This window comes from Rattus rattus, chromosome 9, assembly GCF_011064425.1.
Source record: "Rattus rattus isolate New Zealand chromosome 9, Rrattus_CSIRO_v1, whole genome shotgun sequence".
Taxonomy (NCBI): domain Eukaryota; kingdom Metazoa; phylum Chordata; class Mammalia; order Rodentia; family Muridae; genus Rattus; species Rattus rattus.
The window spans coordinates 92341702-92347701 of NC_046162.1; the positions used below are offsets into that span (position 1 = coordinate 92341702).

At 44.2% G+C, this 6000-nt stretch overlaps 1 protein-coding gene across 1 annotated transcript in view; it reads right to left on the reverse strand.

Annotated features, from left to right (window-relative positions):
• Fam222b (family with sequence similarity 222 member B) overlaps positions 1–5485 on the reverse strand; it is a 64581-nt gene extending 59096 nt beyond the window's left edge. Inside the window, exon 1 of the mRNA XM_032911889.1 lies at positions 5385–5485. The gene's annotated coding sequence lies outside the window, so the exon portion shown is untranslated. The remainder of the gene's footprint in view (positions 1–5384) is intronic.
• Positions 5486–6000: the final 515 nt, after the last annotated feature.

A 6000-nucleotide genomic window follows, 5' to 3' on the forward strand; every position in this document is an offset into this window, starting at 1 on the left:
TCATGTATATGATTGCTGAATGAGACCAGAAGAGGGTGTCAGATCCCTTGGAGCTGGAGTCACAGACAGTTGTGAGTCACCTCATGTGGATACTCAGGATACCAAACTTGGGTCCTTTAGAGGTCTTTTTTTGAGACAGGGTTTCTCTATGTAGCCCTGGGCGTCCCGGATCTCGTTTTGTAGATCGGGCTGGCCTAGAACTTACCTGCCTCTGCCCCGAATGCTGGGATTAAAGTTGTTCACCACCGGGGTTGGGGATTTAGCTCAGTGGTAGAGCACTTGCCTAGCAAGCGAAAGGCCCTGGGTTCGGTCCCCAGCTCCAAAAAAAAGAGTGAGTAAAAAAAAAAAAAAAAGTTGTTCACCACCACTACCCACTACCCAGCCTAGCCCACCCTTTTGGTGCTCTTAACAACTGAGCCACCTTTCAGGGCAAATCTTTGAGTCTGAGGCCTGCCTGAGCTACAGAGCAAGTTCCAGGATAGCCAGGGTTACAAAGAAATCCTATCTTGTTAGAAAGAAAGAAAGAAAGAAAGAAAGGAAGGAAGGAAGGAAGGAAGGAAGGAAGGAAGGAAGGAAGGAAGACAAAAACAAAACAACAACAACAAAACCCTGCAGAACCTGAACCTAGGTTTGTTAATTATGATTCACTATTGGTTGTCATTCCCACTCACCAAACATCAATGAGCAATTACCCTGCCAACTGTAGGAACACTAGACGCAAACTCTGCCGTACCGCGGGTCCACTTTTAATTTTTTTTTCTTTCTCTCATTTTGCTCTATAATCTAGACTGACCTGAACCTCTCAGTATTTAGTCCAGGCTGTCTTCAAACTCATAGTCATCCTCCTGCCTCAAACTCCAGAGTGCTGGGATTTTAGATGTAAATTACCATATCCCTGCCTCAGTCTCACTCCCCTTCTTTTTTTGAGATAGAACTTGCAACGTCCCATGTAGCTGTGGATAACCTCCTGTCTCCATCTCCCATGTGCTGAAATTTCAGGTACATACATCCAAGCCTAGTATTATCATTGTTGGAGATGGAACCCAGTCTTCATGCATGCAAGCAAGCATTCTACCAACTCAAGTATATTACCATCCTAACTTATAATTGTATTAAGTTAAATCTGTTCTTTTTAATTTACTGTTATTGTTGCTGTCTTCCTCCAGTACTGAAGCTCCAACCCAGGGCTTCCGTATGCAAAATGTATTCTCTGCCACTGACCTAAGACTCCAACCCCTGGTTTTCCTTTTGAACGTCTTCCCAGATTGTTCCCATTTAAAGTTATCAGCAGTATTTCAGAAAGCAAGACCAAAAGGAAACCAGTTATGCCTCACTTCTCCATTATTAGCTACTTGCTGCAAACTATCACGAGATTGTTTCTTTTTATTTGTTTATTATTACATTTTGTGTTGGGGGGCAGTCTCCAGCTGGAGGTTAGTGTGAAGGTCAGAGGACAACTTTCCCAAGTTGGTTCTTTCCTTCTGCCAGGCAGATTCCAAAGATCAAACTTAGGGGGTTGGGCCTAGTGGCCTTACCTGATAAGCCATCTCACTGTTGTGAAATGGCTTGGAAGATCGAAAGATCAAAAGGACTCTCAGGAAACAAAGACTGTTTTGAAGCAATTATTTTCCTGATTATAAACACCATAATCTTGTTTTTAATTTTCCCCTGAGACGCATGATGCCAGATTTGTTTTGTTTTGTTTTAAGAAAAAAATAACTCACTATCAGAGTAGAAAATAAATTATTAAGCCTTACTCCTTGTGTCTTAGCCCTTGTGGTGTCATGAACTGACTAGGTCATGTATCTTCACAGCTCATGAAAGTCAGACTGCTCACCTAAAAGGTAATCCATGAACTGGCACCCTCTGCTTCTCCCCAGCAAAGGAAATCCTCACCAGGCAACTATGACTACATAAGAGTAACTACAAATAGTTAAAGAATTGAAGGGGAAAAGCAAGGTTAGTTTTCTTAAGAGCTCAAACTTACGTTAGCATAAAATGCATGGCATTTATGGACTTGTTGGAACTGACAGAAATCTCCATGGGGGAAAATGCATTATCAACATTAAAAATAGATGTCCAATTATTAAAAATAAAATAGCTAGGCAAGTTTGAACATTTTCTACCTCTATTTCATTTACCATGTATAAAGCTGGGTTCTGGAAAGATCTATAACAGCAAGGGATGTCTTCATTAGCAGGGCTGGAGATAGAGCCCAGGGGTCCATGCGTGCTAACTAAGTTAGCTCGGCTAACTAAGTGCCCTACACAAACTCCATCCCCATCCCACTCCTCCCTCACTATCTCCTCTTTACTTTTTTTTTTCTTTACTTTTCTCTGTCTTTTTTTTTTTTTTATGTATATGGTGTTCTATTACCTACATGCCAGAAGAAGTCATCAGAAATTATTATAGAAGGATGTAAAGCACCACGTGGTTGCTGGGAATTGAACTTAGAACTTCTGGAAGAGCAGCCTGTGTGCTTAACCATTTAACCACTGAGCCATCTCTCCAGGCCAACAGGGGCAGGTGTGTGTGTGTGTGTGTGTGTGTGTGTGTGTGTGTATGTGTGTGTGTGTGAGAGAGAGAGAGAGAGAGAGACAGAGACAGAGACAGAGAGAGAGAAGAGATACAGACAGGCAGACAGACAGTCAGTCAGTCAGTCAGACAGACATACCCATGGGTCTCACATATGAAGGTCTAACATACCCATGCTGGCCTTGAACCTACTCTACAACCCAGGCAAGTCTTGCACTAGAGATCCTCTCCTACATCACACGCTCACTCCCTAGCAGCTAGCTGGGATTACAGGACTAGGCCATCAGGTCTAGCTCCTCAACCCTCTTATGCTTTTGAGACAGAGTTCCACTGTGTGGTACTGGCTGGTTTGGAACTCACTACTTCTAGCCTCAGACTCTGGGATTTGCCTGCCTCTGCTTCTGCCAACACCATGCCCAGCCCTCAAATCCCCTTTTTCAAAAAAAATCCCTCTCAGACAGAACAATCGAGAATTTATTGGGAGAGTCAAGTTACTAGCTAGAAAAGAAAGTTAAACTGTAAGTCACTGTATAGTTCCAGGAGAAAAACATAAAATTGACTTGTTACCAGACAGGTAAATTAAAGACAGCAAGGGCTCACTTCCCCCAGGCCTCTAAAACAATTCATTCCTCTTATCTGCCGATCTTCCCCGATCTGGTGCAGCCACTCCCCGCCTCCATTCAGCTAAAAGAAATCACTCTCCAGTTTTCAAAAGGCCTCACCATTTCAGGCTCTCGTTCCTCAGAGCCAGCAGAGCTATAAAGTATCTGCCTTTCTGTCCACTTGAAAGTACCTGCACTTATCTTTCGAAAGCCGTGCCTAGAAAAAGCTCTCTCTCTAGGGCAGCGCACAGTTTAACTCTGCCCTTTGCTTTATCTACCCTCAACAACAAAGCCCCGGGAGTGCTCCTCCAGCCTCTCACAGAACCAGCCATCTCCTAGACCCTTACACAACTACCTACTTGTCTTCTTCACTTTACAGAAAAGATTTCTGACGGAAGACCATAAACAAGGAAGAAAAGAGTTGAGAAGCTGCTCTACACCAACTGAGCTCCAAAACAGAGAATGCCCTGGGGCAACCAGACTCTTGCAAAGGAAGCTTTTACAATTAAAAAAAAAAATGTATTAGAGGCTGGCAGGCAATTCTATTGTTGTCAGTACCCTTTGCTTTCTTTGCAGTGTACTAAATAAACTTGTTCTTTTTCCTACAAAATAAAGAAGGTGGATCCCTTGGAGTTGGAGTCCCGGTTGACCATGAACCACCAAGCAAGTACTAAGATTGGAACCTAAAAAAAAAAAAAAAAAAAAAAAAAAAAAGCAGCCAAGTGCTCCAAACCACTAAGCTACCTCTCTTGCCTCCAAATAAACAAATTTTTACAAATAAAAATAATAGGAGCCTATTCTGGACTTGATGGTAGAAAACTGTAATCTCTGGTACTTAGGAGGCTGTGACGGGGACTGAAAATTCAAGGGCAGCCTAGGTAATGTAGTGAGACTGTCTCAATTTAAATTAATATATATATATATAAATTGTATATATATACAAATTGTATACACACACACACACACACACACACACACACACACACACTGGCGATAGGGGTAGGGCACTTGTGTATCATACTCAAAAACCCAGGCTCAGGCTCCAGCATCAAGTAGAGGCTGGAGAGATAGACAGCTCAGTAATAAAACGCTTGGCACACAAGCATTAACAGATGACCCCTCCAGAACCTCAACCAGGTATACCTGTGACCCCAGTTACTGGGAAAACAGAGGCATGATTGTTAATTCAAGCTCAACTTGTGCTTGAATTCAAGACCAGCATAAGCAAGTGAAACCTTGTCTCAAAATAAAAAGTGAAAGGGAAGGCTGAGAACAGGAGCCCAGTGCTTCAGTCTGTATTTGCCCCATATCACTTGTAAAAAGGCAAAGGTGTATGGTACTTTTCCCCATTCGGTTTGACAGTGAATTTGTCACACTACAGAAGAAAGTGCTATTTCTACAGATGATCTGCCGTACTTAGGCAAATAGCACGTATTTTCGTCTACGGAGGTCTTAGAAATATGCTTTGTTATGATGGAGAAATCGGTCACTCCATTAATAACCATAGGGTCAAAAAAAAAAAAATAACCATAGGGTCTAAAAATCCGATAGTATTGCTGGTACATACTAGCATCCATACAGTATTTACAATCTATAGGTTTCATAAGCTCTCTCAACTACATACATAAAGCGTACAAAAGCCCAGCATTTAATGCTGGATCTTCCAGAAAATTGGAAAGGTTAAGTGAGTCCTATCCAAGGTTATCGATCAGGTTTATCTATGATGGACTTGGTTCCAAACCTGACTCTTATGTCCTTAGCTCTTTAACCTAGATTCCTCCTGAATTTAAACAGAGCTTCCGACTCTCAAGCTTTAACCAGGGCACACCATAACTCCAGTGACCAGCCTTTCTCGGTCTGGTTCAGAGTGGACTTCTGCAGCTCCAGGACGGCTTTTATTTTCCACCACCCTTCCCCCAGCAACCATTCTCTGAAAGAAGCGGAAAGGGAGAGGCGACCCAAAGCTCCTGGGGGAAGGGATGATGACAAACCAGGCAGCGCGAGGCACTGGTCCTGCCATGAGCGCCCTTACTCCACGAAACGCAACCCCTTCCCTCCGCCAAGCTGTCCAGCTCTGGGACTCACGACCTAATCATCCATGCTCCAAATGTTCCCACCATCACCTCAAACTATCCCTCCCCCACGACCTGCGTCCCCGACAAGTAGAGGCCACCCCGTTAGTCAATGTCCTTCCACCATGCCACATCTGCATTCCTTGGTGTCCACTACCCTTAAACCACCACTCACTGTCGGTGGTTGGGCCCGGCCCTCATGGCTGCTCCGTTGTCGCCGGTCGCCGCCACTGCTGCTCCACGCCCCAGCCTCTCAATCACAGCCGCCGTCCGGACTGGCCGGGAGCCGCTTCTGCGCCTGCGCAACCCGGATTGCCCGGGGCCCTCTCGGGCAGCCAGCGCCTGCGCACCTCGCTCCGGGGACGTCTTTATCAGTGCCTGATGTCCTGCTTCTCTAGCTCTCAAGTGGGCATGGCCGCTTGCTGGCCTTAGATACTTAAGGTCTCAGATAATGTGGCTGCTGAGCCTTACTTTTAGACCTCTAGAATATCTTGCCTAAATTACTGAAGTCTTGAATTGAGATTTATCCCACCAGAATTCTGGATCCTGCCAGCATTTAAAGACCAAACGTTTTAGGCATCAAGGAAATTGCAGACTAGTGTAGTTCCCTACTGTACATCTCCGACTATGGAGTCAAATCATTTTGCAAACCAAAAAAGAAGACCTTTATCCATGTGTGATAGTAGCACAAGCTTGTTAACCCAACAGAATTTGGAATAGTAATACAGACGATTATGAACGGCTGGACATCGATCATAGGAACCAAACTCCAGTCCTCAGCATCAGCAAGT